The sequence below is a fragment of the Capsicum annuum genome, chromosome 8 (genome assembly GCF_002878395.1).
Source record: "Capsicum annuum cultivar UCD-10X-F1 chromosome 8, UCD10Xv1.1, whole genome shotgun sequence".
NCBI classification, from domain to species: Eukaryota; Viridiplantae; Streptophyta; class Magnoliopsida; order Solanales; family Solanaceae; genus Capsicum; species Capsicum annuum.
In genome coordinates, this window is record NC_061118.1 from 57,372,821 (window position 1) to 57,390,256 (window position 17,436).

The window sequence follows — 17,436 nt, forward strand, 5'->3', positions numbered from 1 at the left end:
AGCAATGTCTTCATTAATCACACCACGGGACAATACAACAGTCCTTTCAACTCTTTGTTGAACTTTTAATTCTCTAGAAATTTACAGATTAATCCATCGTTACTACTAAATGCTGAGAGAATAATTATATACTAGGGGTATATTTATAAATAATGTACCAGATTTATAGGATTGAAGGCTGACAGTAATCCGCACAACCATCTAAACCTATAATATGATATCGAAAAAAAATAATCGAAAGAAAATATGGAATGAAATTGATATAAAAGACAAAATTTGTAATTGGGGAAAAATTCGGGCAATATATGAAAACATTTCTCTGATAAACTGTTCGTATAAATTAAAAAGGGAAAAACTAGATGAAGAAGGATTGTGTAATAATGTAAAACTACAAACAGAAAAAGTCAGCGTGGAGTTTTATCAACCAACAAATGGCATAGGTTTATAATCATTTTTATCTGACGGTCATTACCTCATAAGTAAATCAATTATGTGAATATTTTTACACCATCACGTATACTTCAGTAATAAAATCCAAATAAATCAACTTAACAATGCAAAGAAAGATTTTTCTTTCCCGTTATGTTTTCTTTGGACAATAATGTAGTCTATGTAATAGGCATTAATAAAATCCCCTTTAACTGCAATTTGATCATCATTAAATAAAGAGAAAATGGTCAAAAGTCCCCCCAACCTTTACCCCAAATTCCAACTACACACTTATACTTTGCAGGGGTCCTATGACCCCCTGAACTATTTTAAAGTGGGATATTTATACCCTTAAAAGCTCATGCCCAGATATTATTTCAGGCAGTGAGCTGCACTCGCTGCCACGTCACTGCCACATCATTTTTAAAAACAAATTATCTAAAAAATTAATTATTTTAATCTCAATCCATTTCTCCCCTTTCTCTTCATCTTCTTTTCTTCAATCTCAATCCATTTTTCCCCTTTCTCTTCATTTTGTTTTCTTCAATCTCAAAAGTCAAAATGAGCTCATTAAATTTTCTTTTCTTTCTCTTTCTATCATTTTCTTCAATTTCAATTGACATATTTGGATTGCTGGAGTGATTTCCCATGGAATGACATTGGAAATTTCTGATTTAGAGGTCCCGCGAAGCGCCGCCGTCGTCGTCGAAGTCCGCGAATGACAGCGTGTTTTTTGATCTGAAATTGGCGCCAATTGACACACTCTTTTTTGGGGCTTCTTGTTAGGTTTTGCTCGCCCGAGGAAAGCGCATCTTTTGGCATTGGCTGTGCTCCGTTTTCCATTGAACAACGGTGGCACCACCTTCACCGGAGATCACCAACGGCGGCGCTGGCTTCGAACTCAAATTCCCAGCGATTGGAGCACTATTTTTTGGGGATTTTTGTTAGGGTGAGCTCGCCTTGAGGTGGCGCTCCTCTTGGTACGGATCTGCGATCACCAAAGTCGCTGGAGTGAGGTGCGATGTTGAGATTGAATGTTTGTGTTGTTTGATCTTTGTTGTCGGTGAATAATTGCTCATGTTGGTTTGTTGTCGATTCTTTGGTTATGAACTGTGTGATGAAGTCGAAAATAATAAACAACATCGAATTTAAAATTTTTCGACAACCTTGAAGTGGGAAATAATGATCATATTAAGTATTAAATTTCCGACGATCTTAAATCTGGAAACAACGAACAATACCAATTTCAAAATTTTCAACGACCTTGAAACTGGAAACAATGAACAATATCGAATTTAAAATTTTTTATGACCTTAAAGTCGGAAATAATACAGAATTTTGAAATTTTCGACGACCTTGAAGTCAAAAATAATGGACAATACCCATTTTAAAATTTACGACGACCTTGAAGTCGAAAATAATGGACAATATCGATTTTAAAATTTTCGATGATCTTGAAGTCGAAAATAATAAACAACATCGAATTTAAAATTTTTGACAACCTTGAAGTGGAAAACAATGAACAATATCAATTTTTAAATTTTCAACGATCTTAAATCTGAAAACAACGAAGAATACCAATTTTAACATTTTTGACAACCTTGAAGCCGGAAACAATGAACAATATCGAATTTAAAATTTTCAATAACCTTAAAGTCGGAAACAATAGAGAATTTTGAAATTTTCAGCAACCTTCAAGTCGAAAAAAATGGACAATACCCATTTTAAAATTCACGATGATTTTGAAGTCGTAAATAATGGACAATATCGATTTTAAAATTTTCGACAATCTTGAAGTTGGAAATAATGAAATACTCATTTTGAAATTTTCGACGAATTTGAAGTCGAAATCAATCGATTTTGTGCTTGACGATGAGAAAAATGATAAATTAATTTTCGATGTCATTGATGAGTTCTTGTATGTCATTGTGTGTAAGAAGAAGAAGAAGAAAGAAAGAAAGAAAATGAAAAGAAAAAGAAAAAGAATAATTAAAAATGAATAAAGAAAATAAAGAAATATTAAAAAGAATCGTTCTCACTCTCTTTAAAGAGAGTGAAACACACTCTCTTGCCATGTCATCGTTCAGGGGTGTAAACATTCCACTTTAAAATAGTTTAAGATATAATTATATAGTTGAAATTTGAGGTAAAGGTTAGAAAACTTTTGTACATTTTCTCTTTAATAAAAGATATCATAGCGCTTTGAACATATTTGCAAACTTACGTCACGTGTAATATCCATTGTCATTGTAAAGGGTTAGCAAAATCTTTATCAGATGAAAAAAAAAAAAAAAAAAAAAGACCTATATGTATACAGTACTTCTCTCTCGAAAGTAATAGATGTTTGATTGTTTTCAATTTTTTTTTGTTTTTAAAATCCATTTTCTCTACTTGATTTTGTTCTTTTGTTAGAACTTGCTGGAAGAAGAAGACAAAAATATCTTGTCACATACAATTTAATATATATAATTCCTCAAAAATCATATCAAATGACCTACTTGTATTTAATTATTTGTATGTTTTGTCATATAAAGAGACGATTGCATTATATAATGAAATGGCCCCTACGTTGAAATCTTCAACTTGTTTTTTACCTATCTACTGGGACCAACTTAACATAGCACCTACTACTTATGAGGCATCTCTTTTCGTCGACCAATAATTGTAATTGGTTATCTCTTATTTTGAGCAAATTATTAATTTGTCTTACATATATATAAATATAAAAGTGCCTTTTTAGTTTTCTAAACACATTAATTTAATTCAGTAATTTATTGGATTAATTTGTACAAACAATGTTATATATTTATATTTTTGAAGTAATTTCATTTAATCTTTGTTTTGTAGTAATACTAATAATAAATTACTTTCATACTTATTGCTCCGCCCAAGAAAGGAAGAAAAATAAAATTAAAAAGTTACTGCGTCTCAAATTTTCTAATTTGATTTCTCATTTTACTTGTCTTTTTTCATTAATAAAAAAGAGATAATTTTTTTTTCATGTTTATCCTTTGCATTAATTATTTTTTCTACAAATTAAAATACAAATATCATTTAATAGGAGTATTATGGTAAATTAGGCATGTTATTAATTATTTTTTTAATCAATGTGTTATCTCAATTTGAAACAGGTAATTTGAGACGGAGGAAGTATATTTTAATTATGCTCCGTCAGAAAATAGTGAAAAAGACGAGATTTTACGGTGCAAAGAAATGAGAACATTTCACCAGTTAGTCACTCTTTAAATACTTGATTAGATGCATTTAAATTTGTATTCTAACATGCACTAAAAGTAGCTTAAAATGTCAAAACAATCAACCTTTCAATTCATGTAGCTTATTTAATTTAAAATTATTACTTAGAAGATGTTTCTAGTTGGAGTAGTGGATTCATGGAACAATCCTCTCACATTGATATATACCTTATTTATTATTGTATGAGAGTTTAATTTAATAGTGAGTTTGACTTGACCGAGAAAGTATACAACATTCTATAGCAATTCTTCTATACCTGCTACAACATTAGCGTTAGTAATGCAAATGAAAACCACATTCTTTCTTGTAAAATTGTTTTAATTACCATCTATCATTCACATCAATTATCTTGTTCCAAACAGGAAGATTTTGTTTTAACATTGTATAAGGTGAAACCGTTCTTTGTAGAGAGAGTCATGGAAAATAATTTCTAGACATTTACAAAGTTTTTTATGAAGTTTTATGTCCTTTTATTATCATAAATCTTCATTTTTACACATAATAAATCATAAATTTTTATACTTGAAAATTTTTAAAAAATTATTTTTTTTTTTATTCAAATTAAGAGGTTAAAGAAATCTCATTTTCTCCTTTTTATTGAAACTGACACCACTTGAAAGTCTTAACTAAACTGCAATCTCGACCTAATTGGATATGAAAAACACATACGCAATAAGTTTGATATGGCACACAAAATAAGACAAGACAGTAGATAAAAGATTTAAGTAGCTAGTGATGTTTTTACCCTTGGGATATCACTGTGATTACAATGTTTTCTCCACCAAATAGTAAAACCCCAGCGACCCCTCAAACATGTTTCTATCTCACCCCATGTCTCTCACTCTTTTCTCTCTTTAATTATTCTCCATCCTAATTAAAATGTATTAAATGCGTAGCTCTTTTAATAGGAAAATCATTAATAGTCCTCCAAGTTCCAACAATGAAATCTTTACAAATAAGGAAACATTCAATTTAGCTATTCCCTCTATCCCAAATTTTTTAATTTAATTTCTTATTTTACTTGTCTTTTTTTATTAATCAAGATAAGATAATTTTTTTTCTTATTATACCCTTAATAATTAATCACTCTTTTTTACTAGCATTAAATTATTAAATCTTGAAAAATGTTACAAATGCTTTGGTAATCCTATAATCTTAATTATCCATGCAAAAAGTATTTTGGTATCAGCCATATAATAACTCCATCAATATTAAAACTAACAACATGACACAATTAATAGGGGCAAAATGATAAAGTTACATTACCAATCATTATTTTCTTAATAGCCGTGTCATCTCAATTTGGGACGGGTAATTTGAAACGAAAAGAGTATAAAACAAAATCAATCCACAACCCAACGGGTTGAACTGAAAATTACCCATTAATCAATGGATAAATTACACAAAACCACAAACTTAAGAGACCTTATTACCCAAAATTCCTTACCTTTTAAACAATTATTTAACATTTCGAATTTTATATTTTACTCTTAATACATATGAATAAAACTACACCTTACTTTTACTCCATAATTAATGCATGCAATTTATTTCTCTTTCAAGATTTTTTTCCAAATATTTCATCCCCTAAAATCTCTCCCAAATTATAATCAATTGACACAACTTTCATCTCCTTTACTGCAACTTCTTCATCAATTTCATTATTTTTTAAATCTTTTTATCAACTTTTCTTTTAGCAATTTTGAATTCTTTTTCAACTTTTAAGTCAGTACTCATTAAGGAAAAAAGGAGAACTTGAACAATGTGATAGTAACATATACTTTGTGATAGTGATTCATATTTTTAATTTATTTATAAATGTTTGATACATTTAACATATATTTGATAAATGTAAATTATTTATTTTTGGTGTGAGATTGATTTTTTAATGGTTATTGAGTAATTTTATGAAATGTATCATTATGATACATCTGAAACCAGATGTATCATTTCCACTATTTGTGCCTAATGTTATTTTCCGTAATAGTTGAAAATTAATTACTTCCTTATTTAACTATAAACACTAAATTACAAATGTATCACAATATTGCATATGACATATACTGGTGATACGTATGACATAATGCATATGACATTTTAAGTCAATACTAGTGATACATATGACATATACTTTGTGATAGTGATTCATATTTTTAATTTATTTATAAATGTTTGATAGATTTAAGTTTTAACATATGTTTGACAAATGTAAATTGTTTATTTTGATGTAAGATTGAATTTTTAATGATTAGTGAGTAATTTTACAAAATGTATCATTGTGATACATCTGAAACCAGATGTATCATTTTCACGATTTGTGCCTAATTTTACTTCCCGTAATAATAGAAAATTAGTTACTTCCTTATTTAACTAACCACTAAATTACAAATATATCACAATGCATATGTATCAACGCTAAAAATATGTATCATAAATTTTAAAATCTGAGATATGATGTAATTTAATAAATTGTTGGGATAAAATGTTATAACCTTTAAAACATTTTGGAATTTATGTAAGTTATTGACTCAAAACAGGCCTCAAGGTAGTGTAACCCGTCAAGTCACTGTAACCCAACATAAACATATATTACAGTTTGAAATCCAATAGAATAATGCTGATATTACTAAAAATATTAAATTGATTGATAACTATAGGGTAAAGATGCTAATTCGTGATACTATTTATTAGCGCGAAAACTGCAGTATATAACCACTCACCAAATAATAGCCAGCAAATCAATATTTTTTGTGTATTATTGTACGATATACATAAAATATACAATATTGATTCAAAATAGTGTGTATTTGACTAGCGACTATAGATAATTATTTTGGCTGACCAGCTAAACCTATCTTTCTCTTAATTTACGTTTGTTATTTGAATATCATCTTAACTTAACAAGTAAATATACATGTTAACGTCTATATTTTATGTATATAATACAAATAAGAGAATTCACTACAAGAAATTAGGCCTACATAGACATTTTATAAACATCATATTGAGTGTCATAAATGTTGCAATATCACTTAGCGACATTTATTTTACATTTAATACAGATATCGCAAATTTTAGTGTCAAGAATTTCCGGACATTTATATTAATGTCGTTAGATGATTTACGATTTTATGTACGACTTTTTTTGAAATGTGATATTAAAATTTTCAAGTTTAAATTAATTTCGTAAAATAGTTAGTGATATTTATTTACAGACATTTATCAAATGTTACATGTTTTAAGTTTTTGTTCAATTTAATTGAGACATATAATGAAATGTCAGCTTCCTTGCTTACTTTCTTTTAACATTTTTATATATTACAAAAATCTTTCCAATACTACAATCATCCATATAATTTTGAAACACAAGCCATACACTACAAAAGAATTTTGAATTAAAACAAAAGAATCACCTTTGACAAACTATATTTTTAAAATTCTCATTACACCACTAAATTATGGTTCTCAAACAATACAATTTTTTTCCTATCAAGCTAAGTATGATAACTATAAATAAATTCTAATATTTGCAAGTGACTACAACAATTCTAATTCATTGATGGTCACTTCATACAAAGCAACAACGTGAATCTCTCCTCTTCACAAGATTGGTACATATTACTATATGTTAAAATCTATTATACAAGTTTGTATTATAATATGTCTTTGTAATACTAATATTTTATATTCAATGTTAATATGTCAATAGTATAATTAACACAACGACCAAGCCTACACTAAGACTAGTACATATATTCATGTTAACAGTATATTTTAGTGACACACCTATACTAAGACTAGGACATATAAAAATAGGTAAGATATTTAACAACAACGATTATGATTAAAACTCACATGTAATACGTTTGAAAATGAAATTATGAAATTGTTAGTGTTTCATATTCTGCCTGTTTAATTATTTTAATCTTAATTTTTTAATAATTTAATTAGATTTTGATAATTATTAAGTTATTAAAATTGTAATATCCGATCTATTGATATGAAGGTCTTGTCGCCGTACGATAATAAACTAAACAACTACAACTCCTATCAACTATGCATCCAATAACTTCTTTATAGAGTTAAATACTAATTAGAGTCATGAAAGGATTTAAAAAGATTTAAATTTCGAACGCTAGATGTAAATATCAATAATTAACGATTATTAATATAACACGTGTTTCAAATGTCACAATATTTGATATTTGTATCAAATGCCATTGTTTTAACGATATTTTGCATCAAATGTCCTTGTGTTCATGACATTTAATGTCAAATCACAAATATTATTATTTTATGATATGTATATAAAATGTCGTTATTTTTATGACATTTGTCAAAAATATCAAAAAATTCATTATTTTTTGACATTTATTTTAAATGTCAATAAATAAATATGGTCGTAGCTTCACTTTCTTGTAGTGACTGGAACTCAAGGATATACTTCTAAACATGATATTAAAACAACCACAAGAAGTAACAGTAGATTTAACAAAAAATTACACAAATACACAACTTATGTTTTTAATATTACAAAAATTCTACATATACACAGAATGCTATGTATATGTCGGCTATGTTATGTATATTAATAGGGATAGAGAGTAAAGTAATTAAAAAAGTGGAAGAGAGTATAATTACTTTTAAAAGGTTGGTATTTATGTTATTTATACTAGATTTAATACCAAATTCATAAAAAGGACTAATATTATAGAGGCGGCTCAATATACTTAGTGGCCCAAAGCAAAATTTTAAAAATGAGGCCTTAAGGAAATACTTAGAAGATTTTTGTATAACAATTTTTATTTGAAGTTCATTTCTATAGCTTTTTGAGATTCAAAATTATGAATATAATTATTTTATTATCAATTTCTCTCAATAATTACTTTTCAATTAATAGTATATCTTAAATCATTCAATTTGTTGATCTTAAGTAAGATATTGAAAATTTTAATTTTAAAAAATTTCTTTCGATTTTGACAATTATTTAAGGAACTCCATAAGCAATGAAACATTTGAAACTTATTGAAATAGTTCTTCTGTTTCTACTCCCTCCATCCTAATTATACTATTGTTTCAATTTTTTTTTTTATGTTCATTAAGCAAAATAACAAATATAAGATATAGTTTACTAAGTTATCTCTCTTTATTAATTTTAATTTTTAAACATTAAAAAATATTAAAAATAAACCCTTTTTAATGTAAAGAGTAAAGTTGAAAATCATTATCAGTCTTAATATTGAATTCTTAAAATGATAAAAAAAAAAAATTTGAGCTAAAACGATATTAAAATGAAGCAGAGAAATATTAAGAAGTATTTCGATATTTTCTTGTAAAACAAATCTACAGGAGAAACAACCTATATAGTTGGTAAAAAAAAAAAATAGGGAGCTCCCAAAATTTGAGGGCCCAAAGCCTTCGCTTTAGTGGCTTTAGGTAAAAGCCAGCCCAAAAGACTATTTCATTTTTAATTTACTGACATAATATATATGTACTCCCTTTGTTTTATTTTAGTTGGTTCTCTTTTTAAAAATATTTGTTTTAATTTAGTTGTTTCTTTGATGAAATCAAGAAGATTTTATTATGTTCTTCTAATACTATCCTTGATATTAAATGACTAAACAAAATATATTTATTCAAATTTATATTTTCAAAGTATAATTAATAAGACTAATTTAATAAATTAAACACCTAATTAATATTTTTTTAATGAGTGTGTCAAACTCATATGGGCCAACTAATTCGAAAAGGAGGGAGTAATAAAAGAGAACATAATTTAAAGTATTAGTATTAAATAACCTAGGTAAAACAGTTAAAATATAAATTGTATATAAATAAAAAGAATGGTCAAATATATCTCTCATTATATAAAAAAATAATTTAACTATACCCTTTGTTTTAGTTTCCATTCAATATACCTCTTATGTTATATTTTGATACAAATTACTCATTAATTTTACTAAAGAAACACGTGGCAAACAAATATGTGACTCTTTTGGAAATCTACTCATTTAACCATTCCCTAGACTTTGAATTATTTTTTGAGTGAAGTGTCTGAATTATTTTTTGGGATGAAGTTTTAAAAACACATTTAAATTTATATTTTTTAATTTTTATATTAAAATTATTCAGAGTGTGAGAAACACACATAAATTATTCCTGCTTAATTTGAGAAAAATATCTAGAAGCTGACTAGCTCAAATAAATATTTAAAAACATATTTAGGTGTGTCTGTCTATTAAAAATTTATCCACATAATATATTTTTATTCTTTTTTATTGACAAATTACTTTTTCACTTTTTATATTTTTCAAACTCAACACTTCCCCTTCTTCATCATTATTTCTCAACTATTTTCTTCATTTCTTCTTCTTTATTGCTTTATTTTCTCAACCTTCTGCTTCTTCGTTATCAGCATCCTTCTTTATTTTGCTCTACGTTTTCTTTTTGTATAAACTAATTAAAGTTGTTCTTTATTTTGGCCTCTTCTTTTCTTTCTATGTACAATGAATACTGAAAATTATTAAGTCAAGAAAAAAAATTCTATAAAATTCAGGAGTACAAATTAAAATATGAAACCATGACTAACCTTTTCTACACCATAGACTAATATCATTATTTTAAATTTTTCTAATTAACACAGTTTTATAACATATCATTTATATAAGTAAAATAGTGTTTAACCATTAAACATTTATCAGAGAAGACGACGTCCGATGTTAAAAGGTTGTGAACCTTTATACTTTTAACTTTTAATTTAATACTTAAAGGGGTCGTTTAGTTGAGAATATAGTTATGCTGGAATTAGTTATGATGGGATAAGTTATATTGGAATTAGTTATGCTGAGATTATTTTTTATTGAGTGTTTCGTTTGTTGTATTCAAAGTAATATGCATGGTATGATTTCTAGGAATAAATTAATTGATTACCAAAATACCCTCCATCTTATTTAACTTTTTTTTTTTTTTATATATATATACTTCTTTTCAAGCCTTAAATATTTATTCTTAAAAATAAAACTTCATTTTATTTAGCTTAATTTTTTTGTGTGTGTGCATTTTCATGATTATATCGTGTGTATTTTAAAAATAAAAACTTTCATCTTATTTAACTTTAAATTTTTTGCATGTGCCTTCCCATGATTATGCTGTGTATATTTTAAAAAAAATAAATCTAACTACATCTTATTTAGTTTGAAATAAAAACTTCCAACTTAAGTTTGTTAAAGTAAAAAAAGGATTTGTTGTTTGTGTCACTTCATTTAAACACATATCACTCATATAATATAGAATATTGAAATTTATTTTAATTGATATATACAATATCAATTTCAAGTGATTAAAAAACTATTTAATTTAAAATATGTAATTCAACAATGGAGTCAACATTTTTATTATTTTTTAGAGAAATTAAAATATATAAATAAACATAATAATTATTCAAATAAATTTAACGTATAATATATTCATAAATAACATATATATATATATATATATATATATATATATATATATATATATATGTATGTATGTGAAATGAAAATTATAGGGTTTGAGGGTATTTTTGTCATTTTATAATTTTATACCAAAGATAAATTGTGTTGGGATAGTAATCCGGGGATTATTATTTTATCCCGGGATCATTTACTTTAATACTGCACACTAAACGACCCCTAATAAATTATTTAATCAATTTAGACGTGTTGCAAGGAATAACTATGTACGCTAAGTACTTGAAGTACGTGGTAACTAATAAAATTAAGTTGCAGGATGTTGAGATAGTAGCACTCACTGAGAAGTGTAGCTCTATGGTGATGCAGAAGATGCCTAAAAAGCTTAAGGACCCTAGGAAGTTCACTCTCCCTATTCAGATTGGTAACGGTGAGGTGGTCCATGCACTGAGTGATTTAGGGGAAAGTATCAATTTGATGCCCCTATTAATGTTCAACACCTTGGGTTTGGGGAAGTCGAGACCGCACTCTGTGGTATTTCAAATGGCAGACTAGACTATAATCCGTCCTGAAGGAATCATCGAGGAAGTTCTCATCAAGATTGGTAAGTTTATTATACCTGCTGACTTTATTATTTTGGACTATAAGGCAGATGACAGGATGTGGATTATCTTGGGACATCTATTCTTGACGATGGGAGGAGTACTAATAGATGTGAGAGAGGGCACACCCACAATAAGGCTGGATGATGAAGAGGTGGTCTTCAAATTTTAAAAATCACTCAACACACTATCCCATTACAATGATTTGTGCATAATTACAATGATGAAAATGGATGAGCGTGGGGTGGTGGAGCCCGATCCACCAAAGACCTCTTCGAACTTTCTTATTGAGCTACCCAAGCCACCAATACCTATGCCCAAAGGAATGATGATTAATGAGCCTAAAAAGGCTATTGTTGAAGAAGTTGTTGACCTTAAGGGTTCACACTCAAGAGGTCAAAAATGAATAAGAAGATGACCGCCAAGTAGGAGGAAGAGGATGAAGGAAAATGGATGGGTAATAAAGTTGTCGGGACACTAAATCAGGTGTTATTTGGGAGATAACCCAAGTTAAGGTCTGTATTTATTTTGTAGTATTTTTAGTTGTTACTTCACTTAGTTTTTATTTTGTTGAGTCACAGGTTGATGGAAAGTATGAGTACTGAAGACCGGAGTTCAAGAGCATGGCGAAAACTAAGTGTAGGGTTCCAAACCCTCTTGATGTATAAAGATGCTGCTAGTTAGGCCTATAGGCCTCAAGGAATATTTCTATCTCCACTTTTGAGTATACTTTGGGGACAAAGTAGATTTTTAACGTGTGGGGTGGGAAAATTCCCATAGTTTGGGTGAAGTGATGCTGTAGGGTCTTAAGTCTTAGTTATTTTCCCAGATTTTGGGTAAATTTGAAAAAATTACAAAAAAGATTCTATTTTTTAGTTTTAGTTGTTTGGGTCAGTCTAGTAGGTGCACTTCACCCATCCCGCGGTTGTTCTTTTTGGTTTTTTCCATGGAGTGCCCCTTGAACCCAGTATTTTTTTCTTTTTAGGAGTAAATTTAAATTTTTTTATGTAGGATAAGTGAGATGTTCTTGTTGGTGCTATATGTGATTGCATGATGCAAGTTGATTTTGTATGTAAAAAGCATGTTGATGGTGTGAATTACTATTTTTTAGACTCCTAGGTTCATGAATATAACTCCTGTAGGTTGTTGGATTAATGTTGAATTCATGTTATTGTTTGGTTGAGAGTCTATGATGATTCTACTTGACTTGAGCATGTGCCATATGTGATGTGAGACTTTTGTTGTATTCTTTTGCATGTGATGTCTAGAACTTGCCTGGTGTGTGTAAAGAAAAATAAAAAGTGTGGATTTAGGAGATGATATAGACAATTTTTTAATACCCTTGTTTCATAATCTACTTTACCTACCTTTTTGCATAATCTTAGTTAGCCCTGTTATGCCTTTAGCTTATTCTTTGGTAGTCTCATATGTAGCCTAACTCCTTTATTTGATTGCCATCGATTTGATCCAAAGCTCCTAAGTTCTTTTGTAAAAATTTAATGAGTTAAGGAGTGTGAAAAAAATAGGAAGGAGAAATATGAAATTGAAGCCCCAAAGTAATAGTTATTGGTGTGTACAATTAATGTGTTATGGTTGGAAGTGAAAGAAATTTGTGCTAAAAATTGAATCATGAATTAATAGACAATACTCCCTTCTATATTGTATGTGAGTGGGCTCAATGAGATAGGGTAAGACAAAAGATGTGCATAGATAGAGGTGGTGAAAGTTGGTCGTTAGAAGTGGCTTAAATAAAAAGTGTGATGTATTAAAGCGCTTAGGGAAGATAGTCATTATTATTGGCCAAAATAGGTTCAATCCATCCCTTAGCTTACATCATAACCCATAAAGACCTATTTGATCTTGAGTCTTAATATTCTGATATTAGTGGAGTACTATACTAAGGGCAAGCCTATGGTTCATCATGTCTAACTAGTGGATTCTTTATGAGAGTGAGCGTAATTTAATTTTTGTAATTTTGTGATAAACTGCATCTATGTAAGTGGACATGGGTAACTCTCTTGTGGTGAGGACACATGTTTGATGATAGTTGAGTGATTTGTATGATATCTTTGATTGAGAAATATGTATGAGTTTGCCAACTTGGTAAGTCAATTCTTGAGGCTAGGATGTTTTGGAGTAGTGTTTTTGAGCTTTCAATTGTGTATAACATGCTTAGTTTAAGGACTTGCATTCTGTGTAGTCATTGTAGTACTAGCTTAAGTATCTTGCTTGTAGTAAAAGTGTGGATTCTCCTCTGGTTATGATACTTAAAGATTTGTTCGAGGGCGAACAAAGATTTAAGTGTGGGGTGATGATTTAAGGTGAATTTATGCACCTTAGTGTTGCTATCCAAACTTATTTAGTTTTGTTTTGAGGACTTTTCTTGTGCTTAATGAGTAAATATTTATATAATTGAGCATATAAGTTTTAAAATACTTGATTAAAATGTTTAAGGTGTCTTTCAAACAAGTTTGGAATCAATTTTGTCACTTAGAGTTTAGACGAGAAAACTTGTGTTACTAGCTTGAGCTATGTATTGTTTTAGTTGATCTCTATAGATTCTAGTGTAAGTAATGAGTTACTAAGGTTATTATTATGTAATTATGTTTAGAATAACTTGTTTATAGTGTTTAAGCTTCAATTGAAACAATCCAGGAGATAAAACAATAAGTTAAATATCAAAAAGACAAAACTAGTAGTCTTAGTTTATGTTTCTAGTTCATCGTCTTAAATTGTATGTCATTTTGAGCTCTAATACGTGGTATTTGATGCCATATGATTCTTTGTAAGTTAATAATAATGATATATGAATTATACAAAAGCTTTAAATTAAGTGGAAACAACACCACAAGGCTTATAAAGGATGGACAAACACATGAGACAAGATTTGACCAAAAAATAGATGTTTTGGAGTCATTGGCGTGCCACGGACCTTAGGCACTGCTTTAGGGTTGTGCCACGAACTTGGGGGAATCCTAGGATGTCAATTCCAGTATATCACCACGATAAGGGAATTCCATGGACCCTATCAAAATTGTCAGCTTGTGTCCTCCTTTAAATAGGTCCTTACACATTATGTTACACACCTTGGACGATATTGAAACTTTGAGGGAGGCTGGAGAACACTTCAATTAGGGTTTTTATTCCATTACTTTGGTTTGTTTATGGATTTAAACATGTATTCTATCATTTCAATTACGGTTATATTCATGAGCGGCTAAACACACTTTTTTGAGGTTAAGGCCAAGAACATGATCACTCTTGCTATGAATTGATTTGGTTTTGATTATTTATCATATTTGGTTATTTATTTATCCTTTTTATTAGTATTTTAATAATTTGCAACCCTTAGAATACATTCTTGTCATCTTGTGAGCCCATAAGGAGGATTAAGGAGGAACAAGAGGATAGAACATGGGGTAAATAGAATAGAATTGTAATCTTCTACAGAATGAAGTTAAAACTTGCATTTAGGATAGAAATATACCTATGTGACCTATTTGGTTCAATTACATGATGAAATATGAATGTATTTAACTTAGTTCTCACATGCTCGCTCAACGATGTAGTTGTGGGTCTAAGTTAGATAAGTCATTAGATGCTCGAATGACCATAATCATAATATCAACCCCGTGAATCAACAAACAAGATAAGTAACATAACCAGTGAAATTCTATAGCATAGTATGATTGTTCACAGAGCCTTAACCCTGGATTTCTCCCCATTGATTTTTCTAGACATTTACCGCATTGTTAAGTTTACTTTAGTTTTAACTTCCAACTCTTTTGGTTACCTTTGCACCAATTGAATCTTAATACTTGAGCTTGAATTAGATAATTGTTAACACAAGTCCCTGAGGGATCAATATCGGCTTTTTATAAGGCCATTGAATTACTTAGTGGGATCATGTACACTTGCGTGTGCGCTTGGACGCAATAAGTTTTTGGTGCCGTTGCTGAGGAACTCTTAATTTGGATACTGATTTAGTTTTAGTTTTACTTTTTGGATTTCTTTGGTGCTTTTCAGTTGGTATTGGTTCTGACTATGTAGGAAACAGGTTTAAAGGCTACTAAGCTAGCAATGGACCAAAAATTAGTTGAACCAAACCTCGAGCCCGAACAATGTTTGTACGAATGGAGAAAAGAAGAAGTCCTTCTCCATTGTATCCCATAAATCCACGAGGAACAAGACATTCCTTCTCCCATGATAGAGGATCCACCAGCTCACAGGACATATCGTGAAGTGGCAATCCCACTTGCAATTAATGTGACCTCCTTCATTCAAAAACCATCTCTCAGAGAAAGATTAGAATTGAAACAGAATGTGGTGCAGTTTTTGTACAACAGTAGACAATTTATTGTGTTTTCACATGAAGACCCACAAATCCACTTGCTGAACTTCTTGGAGATCAGTGACATATTCATCCCTATGGGTGTGTCAAATGACTATGTGAGGCTAACACTTTTCCCCTTTTCATTGCTGAGGTAAGCAAAGAAGTGGTTGAATGTTGAGCCGACGGGTTCAATCACAACTTGGGATGACTTAGCTTGGAAGTTCCTCATCCATTTTTTTCCATCTGGCAAGACTGTGAGACTTCACAGTGAGATTTTGAGTTTCAAATAGAGGCCAGATGAGAACATATATCATGCTTGGGAGAGTTTCAAAGTTCTTCTTAGGAACTATCCACATCATCAACAGTCTAAGGAGGTACTAACTCATACCTTTGTTGAGGAACTTGACTATTACACAAAAATTTTGCTAGATTCAGCTGCAGGTGGTCAAGCATTGGAAAAGTATATGATGATCTATACACTTTATTGAATCGGATTGCACAAGGAAATCTAGATTGGCATAGTGATGCCTCAAGAAGCTCAATGAAAAATGCTGCATGCATGATTGAAGTTATAGTATTATAACCTTAGCCGCCCAACTATCAGCTCTGCAGAATAAAATGAAGACAAAATTCAAAAAAATAGGTGTATAACAGTCTCAGGCTTAGGTGAATGTAGTGCAGCAGACTCCAGCATAGTATAAGGTTTATGGAAATAGTAGACACTCTGTAGATATGTGTGGTGCAAATCCTAAATCAATCGATTTTGTAGGCAATGATTAAAGGCCAAGATATGATAATGCCTACAATCAAAAGTGGCAGACTCAGACACCAAATTATTCATGGAATAATAATCATCAATATCAGCAACAACAAAACACACAAGCCAGTAACATAGAGAAAATATTAAAGAAGATCATGGCTACCCAATAATAGATGGTTGCTGAATTTAAAAATCAACAAATACTTCAGAAGCAGTTGGAACATCAGTTGGGGCAATTACAGCAGGACAAAATACTAGGCCTCAAGGTGTTTTTCCAAGTGATAATAAACCTCCAAAACAATTAATGACAATCACGTTAAAGGATGGTAAAGAGTTTATTGCCAGACCTTTAAAGACAAATAATGAGGTAGATGCAGAGTTGATTCTTTAACCAGTTGTAGACAAAGTTTTTGATTATTTGGGGAAGTCTTAGTACCCAAAAATAAAAGTTCTTGAGAAGGAGAGACCACCATCACCATTTCCACAAAAACTAAGAAAAGCAAAGAAGGATGGATGTTTCAAGAAGTTTTTTGACACGTTTAGAGAGCTTCACATTAACATTCCTCTTTTAGATGTATTGTAGGGAATATCCGTGTACGCTAAGTA